Raw genomic sequence first — 20,770 nt, forward strand, 5'->3', positions numbered from 1 at the left:
GAGAGTCGATATTCCTTAAAGTGGAAGAGTAGCTCATTGCAGAAAAGAAGCTTTGTAGGTCTATATTAATCTCCCCCAAGGAAGAATCAGAGATTATCTGGGAAGAAATGACAAAGTTGGAGTTTAGAGGGATTGACCTATTTTAACATGAGGTCTTAAAAAGAGACAAGTGATCATAAAATATTAGTAGAGGCTATGATGTCTGGAAATTAATCACTGGGGCATGTAGAATTCTTAGTAAAAAAAAAAAATGCCAGGAATTTCTATATTTCCTGAGCAGAGTAGATAGATAGATAGATAGATAGATAGATAGATAGATAGATAGATAGATAGATAGATAGATAGACAGAGAGAATATGGGGGAATAAGGAACTATGAGAACTGACTCCCTATAACATGCTGTCAAAAAGTTAAGCAGCGTGCTGTTCACTCCTTACTTCTTCCTAATCTAAATTTCTTCAATCCTTGGCAACTGTTTGGGTAAGGAAGGAAGATTGTGGTGCAAAGTTTCACCTTCTACTCAGCCTCTTTTGGGTTCTGTCCATTTTTTACACCCACACAAATTATGCCACTCCCTCTCTTCCTATTCCATGATTTAGGAAGTAACTGGGACAGCGGCTATACTTTATTGGATTGCTGATGCTTCAAAACCCTAAAATTTGTATAGCTAAAATTACCTTTTGTTGGTTAGTCCTTCAGACTGTTTTTGATCTTGCATATATATTGCGCTTAATCATTTTTTTACATTAGGCTTCCTTTCTCAACTTTGTCCAGCAAATTTTAGTCTGGCTCACTTCTGTCTGAATAGTACACTACCTGATTTCTGCTAACTTGAAAGCAGACTCTTGGTTCTCAGCTGGAGACTTCAAACATAATTTCCTACCCCAAGGGTCAAAATATAGATAAGCAATAATGTTAACTGTGATAACAACAATGGTAGCAATAGTGACACAGTCATATACTTACAGGGTCAGGAGACCTTTCACCAACACTAAATATTTTTACTATAATAACTCGGATGGGAGGGACTAAAGAGATGGCTCTGCTTATAGGGTTTCTAGTCCCCACGTTCTGCTTGGCCAAAAGTGAAATGAATGGCCTGTAACATTGCTATAAACTGAATGTGTAGACTAACGGAATGCAGGCACAGATCTCAAGCAAGCAGATAAAGATGTCACCAAGGTAGGTTTTTCTAATTCTAATTCTAAATAAATGAATGAAAAATTACCTGGAAAACACCTACTTCATTAGTTGCAGTAAAAGTCCCATATAAAATTTTACACTTAATATATATTACTATGAAAAATGAAGAAATAATGACCCCTCAAAAGAACATCCTATTATTTGGGACAAAACTGACAACATTCTACTACTATCTCATTTAGATAATAGTCATGATAAAACCTAACTTTTGTATAGCATTTTGAGTTTTGCAAACACTATGCACATATGATCGTATATTATCTCACTTGATGCTCACACCAGTTTTGTGAAATGTTCTATTATTACTCCCATTTTACATCTGATAAAACTGAGACAAAAAGATTAAGTGACTCAGACTATGCTCCTTGTGGGAAGTGACTTTTTTTTGCCTTTCTAGTACTTCCCAGTGCCTGGCCCATGACTGGTACTTGGTAAATGCTAGTTGATTGTGTGTCTGAGGCATCATTCAACTATGGTCTTCCTGACTCAAAATGAAAGAATCAAGATTCCATATCAAAAGAAGATTTGAAGCCATGATGTTCCTCTAAAGCCTGTAAATAAGCAGATATCACAGGGTGACAGGAATCTCTTGATACTAGTTACTCTGAGCCTATCCACAGCACCTGCTTTCTTAGAACCGAGGCCAATATTAGATCCCAGCAACACTCTTGTTTACTCAGGCATAACCCAACTCCAGCATGGTTTTCCATCTAAGGGTAGATGGGGTGGAGATTGTGAGGGGGGGAGGGAAAGAGAGAGAGAGAGACAGAGAGAGAGACAGAGAGACAGAGAGAGACAGAGACATACACACACACACAGAGGAGAGAAAGAGAGAGAGAGAGAGAGAGAGAGAGGAGAGTTCATTCTTAGAAATGCTTTAAAAATGATTAAAATTATTTTGTTAAGTGTTTTACCTAAATTTAGGAACTGTCTTTCCCTGGTATGTTGCTTTTTACTTTCATACAGTTTAAGTCCCATTCTCTCTCTCCGAAAGGTCAGCTATTGATTCAGCCATTCCACTTTTTTCAAAAGTGAAGGGGACTATTTCTTATATATGGTCTGCAGTGGCTGGTAGAGTTTCACAGCAGTGCTCTAACTAGACCAGTGCAAATAGAGCAGTCAAGCCAAGGGCAGCCTTGAAAGCAGCAAAAAGCTAACTTCAGTTGCGTTCAAGCCATCTGGTGGGGAGTAGTCTCCTCACTTGAGTAACAATAATTACATCCCTTGCTTGACTGATGTATTTTTATTTATTTTAAGTGTAGGGAAGAAAAAATGATGTCTGCTTCATGCTTAGGCTCCCTAAATCTTGTTGGAGTGAAGGGCAAATAAAAGTAACCTAACTCCTAGACGTCCCATATGGTGCTGAAATTCCTAGTTGTGTCTCTGTTGACCTCCCTGAACCTCAGTTTCATCATCTGTAAAAAGAGGAGTTGGGATTATATGGCCTGTGAGGTTCTATCAAGTTCTAGATCTATGATCCTATACTATGGTAAGCTGAATTCAACAAATCTCACCCTTATAATTTTGAACCATTTCAAAAAAATTACTAAGCATATGCAATTATTTTGTTCTGTATTCTTATATCTAACATTATTTAGTATGTTAAGATTTGCAAAGTATTTTACACATTACCTCATTTGATCCTCACCACAATTCTGTGATTTGGGCATTACTATTATCCTCACTTTATGAACAGGGATGCTGAGACACAGAGAGAGGTCAAGTGACTTGCCCAGGATTATGCAGTTCATATGTGTCTGAAGAAAGATTTGAACTCAGATCTTCATGGCTTTAAGTTTCACTCTCTATCCACTCCAACACCTAGCTACCTCATTCAAGGCTTCCCTAGTCTTAAGTTCAACAATCTATCCACTATGTCATGATGTTTCTGAAAGCTCACATGTCATTTTCTAACAGGACAGATGCTTAAGTTTATAATTCATTCAACAAGTGCAGAAGACAGCTGTTTCCTTTCAAAACACTTCTCTTTGCCTGAAATAAAGCCCTATAAATTCTGCATTATATATACTTATCTTAAATTAAGACCTGTATCTGAAATATAAATGCAAAATAGTTAATTAAATAAAACTGGATAACTAAATCATCCTAACAGTAGCTCTCAGTTATCTGTAGTACTAACTAGTGAGAAGGGAGTGTGTGGATACAGGAAACTAAAAGATAACCCCTAAACCTCAAACTACAAAAATGTTATCAGTGCTGCTAGCAAGAGCCAAAATTGACTACTCAAGGTTTCGTTTCCTTTTCTTTCCCTCAGGCCTCTGGGAATTCTGCTAATGAAAAATGACAGTCCTGGGTGAGGTGTCTAAAGAGCAAAGTTTAAGTTCCAGTTTCGCTAGTACAACATTGGGCAAAACACAAGGTTCACTTGGCCTCAATTTTTTCTTATGCAAAACAAAGCAGTTGAATTCATGATCTTTAAAATCCCTTCAAGATTTATCTATATATGAATCTATGAGTGAAATGTTCAGAAGGTGAGCAGCTAAAAGGAAAGGCAGAAGAAAACAGGGTTTCACATAATTCATAAACTAAGTAATCAGAACCTGAACAATTGGCTAGAGCAGACAGAAAAATGCCCATGTTATATATGTGTTGCAGAGGATAAAAGTGACAGAAACAATGAGGGAAGGAAATATTCAGTTAAAGGTGTGGATCTTTGAATTTCTACAATTGGTTTAAAATTGGCTGACATATTTAGATATCTCAGCTGGGAGGCATTTCTGAAATTGAGGGTACCAGTTTTTCAGTTAAAAGTCAGAACTATCACCAGCCTTCACTCTGTTCTTTCTTTCTATCACCTTTAATAACTGCTATTACAATTTTCTCAGGCACCTTTTATTCAACTTGAGCTTTTCACAAGATTAATACTACAACAAAAACTTTAATTAATTCAAGGAACAAGGAACTGGGGGTGGGGAGAAGGTTATGTACTAACTGGGTTGAGAGTACTTTGTTGTTAAAGAATAACAAAGCATATGTTTGACCAGAGAATATAATTTGTTATGAATTATACATAATTTTGAATAAAATTGCCTCAATTTAGCAAGGCATTTACTTTATATATGAAATAATAGGTAGCCTCTCAAACATTATTTTAAAAGATTAAAAGAAGAAAGCTCAATCTGAAAAGTCAAACTATCAGCTCTTCACCAATTGCTTGCTCACCAATCTACCCACAGGAAAAACAGTGCCATTTAGGAACAGGATCTCCTTTCTTTCAAGCACATGGTATGTGTATGTTGCATATTATGACTGGCAAAAGTCTGTAAATTGTTGGAAGTGTCTCTAAAATAGTAATAAAATTAATTCCCTTATTATGTGACATGAGTTGGAAAGAAAATATAATTCAATAAACATAAATTAAATGCCTACTAGTACAAGGTACCTGGGTTAGGCACTGGTGATGCAAAGAAGAAAAAGAAAAAAAACTACAGTCCTAGCTCTTAAAGAATTTGTCTACTGGTGGATAAAATACGTAAACACATAAGTAAATATAAAATAACCTGAGGAGAGAACATTAACAACTACGAGATCAGAGGATCAGAATGACATTCCATCAGCAGTGAGCTAAGCCTTAACAAAAGCAAAGGATTCTAAGAGATAGAGGTGAGGAGTTAATGAATTCCAATCACAGGAGCATGCTAGGCAAAAGTATAGAGGGAAAATAAGAAATTTAGAGTTCAGGTAAGTAGGGCTGTTAAGTGGGTAGAGTTGCCAGTACAGGCAATTGGAACACAGAAGACGTGAAGGGAAGTAATGCAAAATAAGTCTGGAAAGCTTAAACTGAAGCCAAATTGTGAAAGACTTTAAATGCCAAGTTGCACTTTATCCTAAGGCAAGAGGTGGACAATGAGGAATCTTGAGCAGAAAAGTACATGTTTTAGACATGTTTTAGAAAATTATTTTAAAAGCTGTGAGGGGAATGGAATGGCGAAGGGGAAAACTAAAAGCAGGAGGACCAAAATTAAAAAGCATCCTTCAGCAGTCCAGGTGATGAATGCCTAATCTAGAGTGTTGTCTTTTTTTAGTTAAGAAAAGGAAACAGATGCGAAATATACTTGGTTGGATATGGGAGGCGAGAGACGGGGAGAAGAGAAGTCAAGGATGGCTTTGAGATCTCAAATGGTCGTGGTACGCCAAACGAGAAGACACTGAATACTTAAATATTCCATGGCGAAATGATTATAGAACAATATTTGTTGGGGTGACATGTAAGTAAAATGGAGAGTACTGAATCTATTACCTACATTGATATACAACTTTCTAAGAAGCTGATTATAATAAAATTTGTGAGTATAACTAAATTAACATAATTTTATCCTAACTTGGATGAATTAGTAAAGGCCTGTACAACCTGTGGCCCACTGCTTATGGCCCTCACTCTTGCAGCATGCTAAAGGATTTCAGGCAGTCCGAGAAAAATGTAGAGGAAAACATCCTTTATAGGTAGAGGAAATCCTTTGGTGTAGGGCAAGCAGTCTGCAGGCTGTAAGCAGCCACGGGCTACAGGTTGTGTAGGTCTGAATTAGAAGAAATTTCAGGATCTTGCAGTGTTGCAAAAGCATTATAAGCATCAATTATCCCTGTATTATATATGTTGATGTATCCCTTTGGGCAATTCCCTTCCTTTCTCTAGGTTTCAATTTCCAGATTTGTAAAATGGCGGGGTTGGACTATCTGATCTCTAAATTCTCTTCCAGTTCTGTGATCCCATGCACAGTGCTAGTTCATAAGGTTACAGTTGAAAGACCGTCAGATAAACTGACAGGATGTTTGACCTAGAATCATTAAGACACAAGTTCAAATTCTACCTCAGACACTTAGTAACTGTAGGACTATGGGCAAATCACTTAAATTCTCTGTGCCTCTTTCTCTTTATTTGTAAAACAAGAAGGCTGGCCTCTGAGACCTTTCAAGTCCTTTTCAATTCTAAAATTTGATCCTCTGAAATAGAGATAATTATCATTTCCTCTTTTAATTAATGAGGACACCCAAAATTAGGAAACATGGAATAAATATAACAACATATGGAAAGTGACACCCCACTGGAGCTAAGAAAGATTGTTATCCTCTAATATTTATTGTGCATTTATTGTGTCCATGACATTGTATTTGGATAGATGCTAGGTTATAGACAATTAAAACCATGACATATTCCTAATCCTCAAAAAGCTTATAACATATATTCATAGAGTCAATACATCCAAAATAAAAGTGTGGTATAAATATTATTTATCACTACTGTTTTTGTTATTAGCAGCCACAAATTAGTTTTTTAAGTAGGCACACAGATAACATAACACCTTTGTCAAATGGTAAAAACAAACTTTGTCTAATAAAATTTTCTCCTATAAGTTTTATTTGCTTTGGAGAAAGTATATTTATTTTCAGTAGTGATAAAGAGGAAACTGAAAGGAAATGGGGTCGGGGAGATATCTGAAGAACAGACTGACAAAGCAAAAAGGACTATAAAATGAATGGAAGCAAAGGCAAATAAAGGAAAAGGAAAAGACAGAACAAGTACTCTCCAAATGAGCAAAGGTGTACAGAAGAATTCAAAGTATTAATAACTTTGAAATGATTTCTTAAATTCCCCCCATGTAATTATTTTACAAATCAAGTTTCAAGGTACTTGTTACAGTCCTACTTCAAAGAGGTTTAGTTTTCTTGGCACTAGAAAGGACTTTAACTGTAAAGCGCACATTTTTAAACAATTGCAAAATAAATTTATTAGCAAAGAAATTCTTTGTGTCAAGAAACAACACTGAGAGTCGGAAGCAGTCAAAGCTATAGCTAAAAAGTTTTGTACCCAGAACAAGCAATATAAAGCATTGTTGAAGTGGTAGAGCATGGACATAGAATCAGGGAAGAGAAGAGCTCATCCCAATCTGTCAAATAGTTGCTTTGCAGTTTAATTAGTTATTTTTGCTAATTAGGTGCTAAGATCTGTTGTGTCTAGGTTGCTGAAAATTGCAAGTATAGTCAAGTACCCTCTAGTTGTGTTGGTCTGGGCAAAGGCCTGACTGATTGCCCAGCCCTTGGGATGACTGAGTATTATAGCAGGTCTGTCACTAACAAGCTTTGTGAGCCTGAGCAAGTCAATTAACTTCTCAATCTGCTTCTTTGGTTATGAAATTAGAAAGTACCTAATATCATTCTGACCTCTAAAAATTTCCTGATTGAAGGGAAAGAGCATTGAACTCAGATGCTAACTTTCGATGACTAAAACTATGTGGTCTAGCTAATAATTTACCATCCCTGAGCCTTACCTATAAAATGAGTAAGTTGTACCCTATTGTCTCTGAGGTCCTTTTCAGTTCTTGATCTGTGATCCTAACATTCTGACTCTTTGATTTCTAAGACTTCAAACAGACTGCTAACCAAACAATGAGTCTAGTAAATAAACTTCCACTTGGGTTCACAGGTAAATCAAAAGGCTTTCCTAGATTAGAGAAGGAAACCTTTGTCCAGGTAAAAGAGAGATGCCAGCCTCTTTACCATTTCCACTACCGAACTTGTTGGCAATGATTTCTTTGGCCTTTCAGAAAGGAAATATTTATGTAAAGTTCATTACATTCTTACACCTAGTATAGAGAAGAGGAGAGAGAGCTGAGAAAAATCCGTGGGAGTAATTACTAGGCAAGACAGAGTACATACAATCTGTATGAATGTAACAGCAGGAAAGCCCATTTCTCAAATTGCTGAAATTATTTCTAGTTTGAGTCAAGTTTACAAAAATATTTATAGAATTAGCAAAACACTATCATTGGCATTTTCTTTGAGTTGTCTAATTTCCTGAAAGTTTAATTCATCTTTTTTTTTTTTTTTGTGAGGGAGGAGAAATCACTTCTACAAATACTGAGAAAAGGTGATTTTTTTCAGTAGTTAATGTAGTCTATTAGAGAAATCTTGGTCAAGTCAGATTGTGTTCAAAAAATTCATTTTGAAGGACAAACAACAGGGAAAAAACCAATACTGTCTACATGAAGAAAGTCAAACAAAGGTTCTGTTTGCCTCTTCAAGGATTTAGGGGAAGTTCCAAAAGGGCAACTCTTTTCTCAACTTCCCCTCCTTATGCCTATCCAGTAACAAACACTATTACAGTCATTTTTCATTTCTTTTTATCTAAGCTGCTTCCTATGTCCTGATTTTGCTTCATAATTTTTTAATGGTTGGTCAAAAAGGTTTGTATTGCATGTCTGTATACTTGTTAATTTTGCAAAAAGGGAAATGGAGGAAGTCATAAGTTAGCTGAATATACACCCTGTTTAATTAGGGCAGAGAGTTAACATTCTCTATGAATGCTAGGAATTTTCCTAACTGGATGCTCTGAGCTATTATAATGTTATTAATAACTTTCCATCTGATATAAACTCCATAAAATAGCTGGTAAAGGGCACCAAGTGAAGCTGAGAGTCATTATATTGCCTTTAGGCTAAAAGCAATCTATTTGTCATTGAATGCGGCTGATTCAATCCCCAGTCTCTCTCCTTCAGAGAGGATTGGGGTAAGGAGGAAAAGGCAGTGACCAAAGAGAAAGTCACACCCTGAACCAAAACTGTGGAGGAGGACAGGCACTAATTCATATCTACCCCTTCCAGACAGGAGGAGAGAATTAAAAAGCACTGAGTAGCAGTCAACCCTCCAAAGTGAAAGCCAGCTACAGTGTCCTTGAATGTGAAAGGAATTCTGTTACATCATCGTTCTTTCTGATGTGGCTTATCATGAGCTGTTTTGTCATTTTGTCCTTGTATGGTACATATTATTTGTGTGCTGCTCATCAGCTGAATTTGATCACTGAAAGCAACTGTAAACTAATCAGAATACAACCACTTGCTGTCCTGCTAGTAATAGCTATTCTCTCAGCTAAGTTATCAGCATCTTGTGAAGAAGACAGCTTCTCTTTGCTCCTGGACCTCAGCCGGGGGACTCCTTAACAAGCTTAAAGTTTGCTGCCAACAACCGAAAGATATTTCTCTTCCAATAGAGCAAGTATTTCACTGTCTACTACAGTCCCAGAAAGGTCTTGGATCGGTGATAGTCGGGTTCCTTTGCTTTCTAGGTCCAGTGCAAAATAATGCTTAGGTGTAACAAAGTCCCTCAATCTCTGTGTCTTTTCTGCATTCTGTCTTATATTAGTCATCTAATAGAAGACCATACTAAGAAGATTTTAGAGCACTCAATCAACAAAATCCCTACCTTCTACAAGAAACCTTTCCCAAACCGTCCTGATTCTAGTGCCTTCCCTCTTCCGATTATTCACCATTTGTCCTGTCTGTAAGTTGTTTATACATATTTGTTTGCCGTTGTCTCTCCCATTAGATTTTGAGCTCCCTGAGGGCAAGGGCTGTCATTTGCTTCTTTTTGTATCTTCAGCACTTAGCACAGTAGCTGGCATGTGCTTCATAAATATTTACTGACTGACTGCTTTTGGTATTTGATCACTCCAATTCATCCTACACACTAATGCCAAATTAATTTTCCCAATATTCTGATCCCCTTTGTCCTCAAGAAAGATTCAATGGCTCCCTGCCACCCATAGGATAAAATCCAAACTCCTCAGCCTAACATTCAAAGTTCTCTAAAATTCACCCCTATTGGCAATTTTTGTGCTCCTCTCTAATTAATCCTCTACCCTCCTCAGCAGAGTGACTGTTCTAAACCTTTTCCATCTCTCCTTATACCTTTCCTGGCATAGCCCTACCAACAAGGACTTAGCCTCAGACATCACTGAAAAGACTGAAGCCATTTGCTAAGTTCCCTCTTCTCCCCTTGTTCACATCTCACATCCCTCTGATATCACTCGCTACTTTCTCCTCCCTCACTCTTTTTTCTGATGAAAATGTGACCCTTGTCCTTGCCAAAGTCAACCCAACCACATATTACCTTGATCTTATACCATCCAGTGTTCCCTACCAGATTTCATTCACTATCATTCCTATTCTGTCTCTAATATTCAGTCTTTCCCTATCTACTGGCTCCTTCCCTGATATCAACAAACATCATCATCCCATTCATCCTTAAAAAAAAGAACCCCCTTGATCCTACCCTCCATGTTAGCTATTCCTCTTACCCTTCTCAGCTAAATTTCTTGAAAAAGCTATCTGTACTCATGGCCTTCACTTCTCTCTTCTTACTTTCTTTTTATCCTTAGCACAGTGCTTAGAAATTCATTTGCACTTAATAAATGCTTGTTTACTGATTTGTTATCATTTGTTTTAAAAGACATGTCCTAAAAAGTCTCTCCCCAGTTCCCTTCAGAAGTGATTTCTTAAGTTGTCAGAGTAGAAGAACAATAAGTAAATCTGTTCCCTGACATTCTTTTTCATGTTTTATGTTACTTTTTAGAGCTTCTATTACTAGTCCTCAGAAGATCTATACATAGATGCCTCAAGCCCAATATAGTTAGTGTTCCCTATTCCTGAGGGAAAAACTGACCCTCGTCACAGCCTATTTTGAACTAAGTGGTAGTCATGGGATTATAATGTAACTTAGGTTTCTAGCCAAGGCTGGGATATTTTGCAAGAGACTTTTCTGATTGTTGGGGAGAATGCTGACACAATAGTGCATGACTATATGAGAGGTATGGGAGCTTTGGAAAACAAATTCTTTTTCTTTAAAAGAACTTACATTGTACCAGACTTTCTTCTGGGACAGGTACAGGGCGGGGGAGAAAGACTTTGGGAAATGACACACATGTAGGAGAAGCCAGTTCCTCAACATGTCTCTGATTTACATCTTACTTCTCTAGAAACTTTGAGGAATTTTCCCTCAGGTGAGATCACGACCTTTGTCTCTTGCTTTGAGGTGAGAGATCTCACTCTCCATGGGAGAGCTCATTCATTCTGTGTATTTTTTTTTTGGTATTACAATCTCTTTTACTTCCCCAATTTCTGTTTGTTATTTGCTAAATGAACTGATTTCCTTGGTATTCACTATAACAGTCTTTTGTGCAACTAGCATTTTGTGGGGAGGAATCAACTCATAAGTACAAACTAAGATCTATCCTCCATCCTTTAAGGGCCAGGAATAGACTTTGTTCTAAAGCTACCATCCCCTCTAAAACAGTAATACTTTGTTGTTCAGTCATTCAGTCATGTCCGACTCCTTGTGATTCCATGGATGCACACCAGACCCTTCTCTCCTCCACTGTCTCTCTAAGTCTGTCCAAGTTCATGTTCATTGTCCATGACACTATTTATCCATATCATCCTCTGCCATCCCATTTTTCTTCAGCCTTCAACCTTTCCTAACATCAGGGTCTTTTCTAATGAGTCTCTTCTTTTCATTATGAAGTATTTAAGCTTCAGCTTCAATATTTGAGCTTTAAGTGAACAGCATGAATTAATTTCTTTAAGTATTATTTGACCTCTTTGCTGTCTCAACAGTCTTCTCCAGAACCACAATTCAAAAGCATCAATTCTGCAATGCTCACAAATAATATAATTCTAGATTGGTACTCCATGCAGATACTCACTCCTACCTGATTTCAAACTGCAGAAAAATGCCTCCCTTCCTTGCAAAGATAAAGTAACTCTTAAAATAAATTTAGTTGTCCATTTTAAGTGTGAAGAAAAACAAAGTACAAGAAGTTGTTTAGGTGGCATTGGAGTAGATAAATTTGTTGTTTATCAGAAGCTACGTGATTTATTTTGGTATTTTTGTCACCAGTATACATTGTTTTAAACTCTCAAACTAGGTTGTAAACTCCATGTCTATTTCAGATCTCACACATATGCTGACTGTACAGTTATTAAGATCTCCCTTATTAAAGGTGCTGAAGTCAAAGTTGTGTTCAATTTTCAGTTACAAAGTAGCAGGGCTTCTTGTTCAGGTTGGACAAGATAGCAACTGAGGTTCCAACCGACTCTGAGATTCTGCATTTCTGTGACAATAGGGAAGGTTGGATTCTTCATTCTTGATGGATTCATCATAATAGCAATTTATTTTAAAATCAGAGATTTATAATACTTGTGACATAATTAATTGTAAACACCTTAGAGGAAATAGGAAAAGGGTACTTCATAATGAACAAATGCTTATCAGATTAATGTAATCCCCTTCAATCACAGAGGAAAAGTTCTAATAAATCAAAAAGTTTTAGATATAGTGTATCTTATTTCAGGAAGGTTAGCTCCTTGTACAGCTAGCTTATTAATAAACTAGAGCAACAGAGTCTAGACCCTATTTGTGAAATAGACCCCTTTGGTAGCCTGGTGAAACTGATGGACCTCTTAGAATATTGTTTTTTCAAGGCATAAAATGAAATACATAGAATTATAAAGGAACCCAACTACACTGAGATATAGTCATCACAATATTTTTTAAAGTTCATGGATACCAGTTTAAAAATCCCTGGTCTAAAAAATAATAATAGTAGGTATACCCCTGGACACAGAGCTCAAATTCAATGAACAGTTTAACAGCAAATTTAAGAATGAGCCAGGAATAACATGAATGGTCAATCCTTGGTCCTATGTTGTTTAAAATTTTCATCAGTAACATGGAATAATTGACTAAAGCTCCTCCTCATTAAATTTGTAGGTAACAGCAATCAGTGAATGGAGGAAGCAAGGACTTTGGCAAAGGCACTGACTCAACATTTTAAGATTTCTTCCTATCCTAACTTCACAATGAGCACCATCTAATCAGTTGGACTTTCTTACATTCGTTGACATTCTGTTTTCAAGAAGAAAAAATGCAAAGCCATTAAGAAGTAGGCCATTTTGGTATAAGAGTTCCAAAATCTAAATCACTTTCCTACAGATTTTCATGCTTCCTCAAGTACTTTTAATAAATTAAATACAAATTTCACTTTTTAATTAAGAAAATTGCTTTGTGTTTCAATTATTTCATTGGCTAATGCTGCAATACAGCTCAAGGTGTCCTTGTAAGGCAACCTTTTAGTGATTTTGGTATTTTAATACAGAATTGCATTTCTCTCTGACTGTCCAGAAAGCATTCATTATTTTCAATTGCAACACTTCATTCTCTAGTTAGGAAAACAATTCACAGAAAGAGAGGAAAGAAAAGAAGAGGGGAGGAAGACAGGGAAAAAGAGGGAGAGAGGAGAGAAGTGAGAATGAACTTTTTTTCCCCTTTCATTACTCTCAGGATTATCAGCAGTGGGTAAAAAATCTCAACATAATCATTAATTAATTTATGCAGTCTTTAAAAAGATCTTAGCTTTTAAATATACTTTAGTGTAGACATCAATTTTAGAGTAAATAAATTCTTTGATAAGAAAGTCAAAATATGATTTTCCTAAAATTTCTATTTGAGAAGATTTCTCCATTAAAGTTCTACTCCAGTGATTCATTGTGGAGACTCTAGTTTCTTGAATACTGAAAAGGCAGGCAGGGGCTAGTTTATAAAGGTATTTGGATACCAAATAGAGTATTCTATTTGGGGAAGTGCTGATGATCATCATGAACCAATACAGGTTCACTAAGAATAATCCATGAAAAAATTTTCGTAAGGTCATGAGCTGGATAGATTAGCAATATTCTGTTGATATAATGTATCTAGATTTCGTGGAGGCATCAAGGTGACTGGGAGCCATAGGAGTTTATTGAATAGGGGTATATGACATGGCTATCTGTAAAATAGATATAAAATTTATATTATCCATCATACTGGATTATTGTGTAAAAAAAGTGATTTGTCAACCTTAAAGCACTATTTAGATGTGAGTTATTATCATCATTATAACTGGACTTTATTTGCCTCTTTCCAAACTGTTTTGTCCTGTAAAACCTATATAATTAATTATTATCCCTGATGAGAGAAGCTAAGGAAATAGTCTTTGCTCATCAATGGAAACTCATCCTAACCAACTGATGTCTGGCAGCAATCACCAAATAAGTAGATTCTTTTTTAGTTAATTATTCTGATCTCAGCCTACTGATTTATTTATTTAATTGACTGGGTTCCTCACCAGAAGCTATTAATCTAACAGCATGAGCTGAATTTTGTATGACTGCTAGCGTACTTTGTGAGCACTTAGAAAGGGAAGTGCTGATGATCATCATGAACCAATACAGGTTCACTAAGAATAATCCATGAAAAAATTTTCATAAGGTCATGAGCTGGATAGATTAGCAATATTCTGTTGATATAATGTATCTAGATTTCGTGGAGGCATCAAAAATTCTTTCATATCTTTTTGGATAAAATGAATGTGTTACTTTAATGATAATATTATTAGGTATTTGTGCCTGGCTGAAAGACCCAAAGAATATGGATCAATGGACCAATGTCAACCTCTTGGAGGGAGTATTCTAATCATATGTTGAAGCACTCTTTTTCAACATTATATTATTGCCTTAGATGAGAGTAAGAAGGACAAAGTTGTCAGGTTTCTCCTAAAGTCCTACTCTAGTGTATCACTGTAACATGGGGGTGATCTTGGGATGAAGCTTATGCTAGGAGACTGAAAACTCTGTAGTATTAGAAATTTATGGAGGAGAAAGGAATACTATTGGGCTTCTATATTAGAGCTCTAGTTCCACACACATTTAGATGAAAGATAAGATATTTATATTACACTGGTTCAGCAGAACAGAGTTCACACAATGACATGAAATTGGTCAATCTTGGGATATAATGGCTTGTGTAACATGTGGGAAAGTGTGGGAGCAAACAGTTAGCAAAGTCTCCAGGAAACAGCAAATAAAACTGACTTCAGTGTTGTGGTTGGTGCTCCTACAAGTTTTCCCTCTGTTTGTTATGTGTAACCCTGGATGCCTAACCTCTGAAAGAAATAGTCCTTAGCTCAAATGGTATTTCAATGTTCCCCAGCTACATTTGTGTGTAGTTGGGTGCTGTGATATTCTGGGTCCTGGACACAAAGTACATTATAAAGTGGTATTTAAGTGATAGTGATAATATATTTCATAGATTCAGCTTAGAGAGAATATCTGACCATCAGTTCCTAAGCTCAGTGAAGGAGGGGAGTCCATCAGTGTGCATTATTGCATAACAGGTAAGCTCTACCAAGCTGAAAAAGCTTCAAGTATGAGCCCAGGACAAGATTCTATATATTTCTTTAGTCCAAGGACCAGTCAAACTAAGTAAAGAAAAGTTCATCACCTGAAGGTTGTCCACAGAAGCCCATGAAATGGATAACTGCTTATTGCTGTTACCTTGAAATAAGTGATTTTATTTTTATTTCCCTCCAAGATATTTAATTTTCTCACTCTCTGTAATTGAAAGAAAAAAGGAAGATCCTTTGTAATGTACATTTGCATTCTTTTGTGAAAGAGGTCTTGGAATAAAGGAATATGAAAAGGAAAAAGTTTATCCTCCTTATAGCTCTAGTTCCATCCAGAAAATAGAATGGAAATCATTAGTAGGACCAGAGATATAGAAACATAGCAGAAGCTGGAATCTATAATCAGTCATAGTACCTCTACATATCTGATACAACAATTTGCTAAAGTATTGAAGTATTAGGACATTACAAATATTTCCTGTTATGATACCTATTATTCATAGATTATATAATTTATGCATCAAATATATTATATTATATTATAACATATAATTATTATATATTATATGGTTATTATGGTATCATAATGACCAGGGCTTCTTCCTTCCATTTGTCAATTTGGGGCCAGTGAGATAGACATGATGCACAGAAGAAGTTAGAGGGGTAGCTCCCATACGTTTGTATACATGAGCATAACATGGGATGACTTGGTGAGATGCTTGAACGAAAGAACTGAATCATACACCAAAAGTGGTTGGGAAATGTGATATAGCATAAAAACCATTTTTGTTACCCTTGCCAAAACAGTAGTTAATACAGTAGACTCCAGAAAGTTTAATTATTTACTAAATAAATTACATCATTCAGTTAACCTGGGTATGTGTGTGTATGTGTGTGTGTGTGTGTACAGCTCTTTAAGACCCCATTTGGGGTTTTCTTAACAAAGATACCGGAGTGGTTTGCCATTTCCTTCTCTTGCTCATTTTATAGTTGAAGAAAATGAAGCAAACAGGGTTGTGACTTCCCCAGGGTCATACAGCTAGTAAGTATCTGAGGTTGGATTTGAACTTAGGAAGACAAGCCTTTCTAGCACTCTATATCCACTGTACCACTTGGCTGCCCCAAGATCAACAGAACTAGCAGTTAAAGAAAAACATCACATTGCAAGGAAAATGAGATTTTTAACAGATACATTAAATGCAAAAGTACATCTAAAGAAGATTCAGAGAGATTAAGGTTATCTTAGTGTGTTCAAGTGCTGAGTAGAAAAGGGAAATGATCCTTACAGAAAAATATACACAATAATAAACAGATAAAAAGAAGAAAAATTAGAATTGACTGACTTTGTAACTTATTTTTAAAATGTCAGGACTATTTTTGTTGTCGCTGTTGCCACTATTATTCTTGTTGGAACTTCTGTAGACCACAAATAATCCAAATTTAAGTGAAAAGTAAAAATGCTAGAATTAGATCTTTGAAAAAAAAAACCCCAAAGAATTAGATCTTTGCAGACTCTTTGTACCATGGCAATTCACTTTAACCAACACAAAGTAGCCATTATCCTACTCTATTTGACTTGCCTGAGTAATCATCAACCAAGTTAAGCTATCCATTCAAAGGCAAAACAATATATTTGTGCCTATTTCTTAGAAATAGTGACAAGGAGACTACATCAGATGATTTATTTCTTGTCAAAAGAATCAAGTATAGCAGGTTTGTTTTATAAATAAATGGCACAGAGAGGCAAAATTGGAGAAAAATCACCTTTGTAAAAAAATATTTCCTTGAAATGTCTTTTAGATTGTGATTTTCCCCCTTAAAGGCTACTAGCCAACTTACAGGTAGAGGTTTACAATACAAACGGAACTTCTTTAGATGTTAGCAATACAAAGATAATTTCACCAGTTGCAAGAAGCAGTCTATACTTTGAACACTACTTACTCTTCAACTAGTAAAGCCACTTGGCTAAAAAAGAATACACTTATTGCTACTGCTGGTTACTCATGTAACCAGCTTCATTGGTCCCTCCCACAAAGACCATGAATAGTCACTATAATTTTTCAGAGGAAAGAGGATCTGGGAAAGAGGAAATCAATTATTTAGAAAGTTAACTGTTATGAGTGAGAGACTGTCAGAGACAGAGTGGAAAAGCACTAAGAGAACGCTATCCTAAAAAATTGGGTGTGCTAATTGTCAAGGAAAAAGAATCTGAAGAGAACTGAATTTAACTCTTGTTTTCTGCAGAAGACATCCTAAGAGACTTTTAACTGCTATCATGATAGAGCTAAATGGAAGAATTATGGTTAGAAGTGACTCTGTGATCTTTCTCATAGTTCATATATCGTTAAAACATTTAAATGTCTTATGCTCTTTGCTATACTGTTAATAAATTATATAGCTAAAAATAATGATATTATTTAATCATATCTAACCAAGAGGTATAAAAGGGGGAAAGGGATGGGCACAAGTTTTTAGTAAGATATTTATTTCTCTGTTTTATTTATAAACAGAGATGGGGCCTCAAAGCTAATTGGTGAATATAAATTTAATTACTTTATGAACACATATCAAAATATACCGTTTAATTGCCTTAGAATCCAACAGAGAATAAGGAAATGATCCAGTAGCTGTTAGAGAATGGTGAATACTCCATAATTAGGCTACACACGAGGATATCATCACTAAGTTTGCTACACTAATAAAGAATGGGATTTTGTGAACAAAGTATTATTAATAATCATTCTTTATACTTGAATTTTGATTGAGAAATAATTTCCTTAAGACATTAGCTGTCTTTCAAAAATGTTTATGAATGGCAAAGTCTTACTGCTTATTATTGTCATTCCATGACACATTTTAATGTTTGACCATACTTTTCTATAGGAATCTTTCTTATATGTATGTCAAAACATAGGTCATGAAAGACATCTGGCCAAACCTGGAGGAAATTGATCAATAAAAAAGGTTACTTGCTGGTAATTAATTTCTAATCCTTAAGTGTTTTTTTTTTCACATCAAGGCCATAACCAAATAACCTCATTCCCTACCCACCCCCCCAAACAACAACATTTCTATACATATCCTTTACCCAAACATCGCAATTCAGGTTATGATCCCCTCCCCACCCTCCTTTTTAACTTAGACTCCCTATCTGATTGTCATCTTTGTTTCCTTCTTCTCCCAAGTTCTCTAGTGTCAATTAGTCACCATGTCTTGTCTACTCTAACCTCCATATTCTGTCTCTCTGTCTCTTTTTCATTCTTCCCTATCATTTCCAGTGTCACTAATCCTAGTTAAGTCCCTATCTAACTCAAACCTGAACAATTATAAATAACAGAATTTATTGAACTAAACAGTACCCTAGAAAAAAATTTGTTTTCTTTTTTTAATAGAATAAATATGTCCCTACAAACAGACAATCCATGTTAGAGCATGAAAGTTATTTACATCTAAAATATCAGCTGAAAAGATATGGAATAGTTTATAGTAGTGATCTCTACTAACTTACAAACAAACTATTGATAGTATAATACTCCCAAGAGTTTCATAAAAATAAGATTGGTGGTACTATGCATATTCCCTTTATTATCTAAGGCACATAAAAAACAGAGAATTTTAAAAGTTTTATCCCTAAGAACTGTACTTAACAGAAAATTTAAAAGCCTAAAAACCTTCTTCATCCACAATTAACAAATACATTACAACTACATAGTGTGACTTGCATTGAAACTCATTATAAATTGGTATTAAGTGGAAAAAAGAGAACATAACACCAGTCAGAACTCAGACACTTGATCTCATAAATTCAATTCCTCCCTTCTTATGTCAATGATGCATTGTTTTGAGTACCATAATTAATATAAATTTTAATTTGCAAGTTTCAAGTACTATAAATCCTACTTATGTTAATAAGCATTACTTGATAACACAGCCCTTTTAAATGGCCTTAGAAGTAATTTAAACCATCAAGTTCTGACAGCTTCTTGTTTTAATTACTGTATATAATATGACATTAAATATATAGTACTGGAATGAAATAGGACACAGATTAAAAAAAATCATCAAAATTTCTACAATAAACTACATTTTTTATTTCAGTGGAGCCACCATATTTAAACTATAACATCACAATTCCCAACATGCTACATGAGAAAGAAGAAATGACAATAAAGAAAATAAAGACCCATAGAACACCTACATCAGTCCAATTATATATATGAGTTCTGTGATGTAATTGACAGCTTTGGGAATACTAAGGGAAGGGTTCTTAATACTACAAAAGATTAGGATAAAATGTGGACATTATTACAACTGAGAAAAGATTAATAACTGCTAAACTATATGTCTAATTTGTCATCTCTATAAAATCTTCATGAAAACAACTAACACTCATACTGAGGCCACCTTTGATGAAGCTATGAAAAGGGTTTTCTACAACAGAACACATCTTTATAGACACACAACTGAATCACAGATATATAAGAATATAAACTCTATTGTTGATTAAAAAAAATCATTTGATAAAATAGATCAGAACACACACATTATTTATATTGCTATGAATTTGGATAGACAGCCCCCTTGAGTTGGTCCATCAGTAGCTGTATCTTGGAAATAGACTTCAGATGGATGACGAAGTAGACTCAGAGTTAAATTGAAGCAAATGAGAAAGCTGTTTCATTTAGAAAAGTAGTAAGCATTTTCAATAACATCCCTTAACTTCTTCCTGAAACAAAATTCTATCTTTTCAATGTCAATATTCTTCCAATGATAATTTAGGTCTAATGACCTTGAAATACCATAATCTCTGAGGGATCAAAATTATGGATTACCCAAAGGGCAGTGGAGAGACTTAAATGTGGTCCTTGAGATACAGCTAACTATGAGCTAGGTGCAAAAAGAACCAAGGCAGCATGCAGGGTAGCCATCTGTTATCCTCGCTCTTCCTATATAACCAGCCTACTTCCTTTACTAACCATACATATCTTTTATTATAGGCCATATTGGTACCCAGATAAGAGATCCAGAAAGCATATTGGATGTACCGCCCCACCTCCACCTCCTGCAGAGGACATATTAACGTATATGGACAAAATTCAAACAGGATAACAAGGCATGGATAGGTTATAAGCTGTGTCCCTGGAAGAAGTACCTTCAGTGAGCTCATAGGTCTGTCAGTGTTGAAGAACAATATGATATAGCCTTATGATAAACAAAAGAAAACAAGACTTTTCTGTGGCTGGTCACAAGGTACTTTTCACAGACTGTTCTGCCCAGTCAACTTCTCTTCCATGCTCCCCTCCTCTCTCCCCCCACAGTGTATCACAGCTAAAATATCAGCAGAGGGTTCCAAATTTAAACTCTTGTACGGAAAAAGTTAGTTCACAAATAAATGGATTTTCCTCAAGAAAAAAAACAGCAGTAAGAATAAACTGATCTTGAAAGTAAGCCTGTATTATTTTAACATTCCTTGTAACTTATCTCAAAGGGGAAAAAATAAAAACATCAGATCAATTAATTTTATCACAGAAAGAGCCTAGACAAATGTAAATACCC

The 20,770-nt window shown here is 35.5% G+C and overlaps 1 protein-coding gene and 1 long non-coding RNA gene across 7 annotated transcripts in view; one reads left to right on the forward strand and one right to left on the reverse strand.

The window, feature by feature from the left end:
• SAMD4A (sterile alpha motif domain containing 4A) overlaps window positions 1–20,770 on the reverse strand; it is a 295,052-nt gene that overhangs the window by 239,972 nt on the left and 34,310 nt on the right. The gene's annotated exons all lie outside the window — the stretch shown is intronic.
• LOC140518064 (uncharacterized) lies at window positions 960–20,667 on the forward strand. 2 transcript variants are annotated; one of them, XR_011971824.1, is made up of 3 exons: window positions 960–1,182; window positions 5,250–5,432; window positions 12,766–13,052. It is a non-coding gene; the product is annotated as an uncharacterized lncRNA (long non-coding RNA). The 2 variants fall into 2 exon arrangements; XR_011971823.1 differs by lacking the exon at window positions 12,766–13,052 and adding an exon at window positions 20,212–20,667 and having other exon boundaries at window positions 961–1,182.

This window comes from Notamacropus eugenii, chromosome 1 (assembly GCF_028372415.1).
Source record: "Notamacropus eugenii isolate mMacEug1 chromosome 1, mMacEug1.pri_v2, whole genome shotgun sequence".
Lineage (NCBI taxonomy): Eukaryota > Metazoa > Chordata > Mammalia > Diprotodontia > Macropodidae > Notamacropus > Notamacropus eugenii.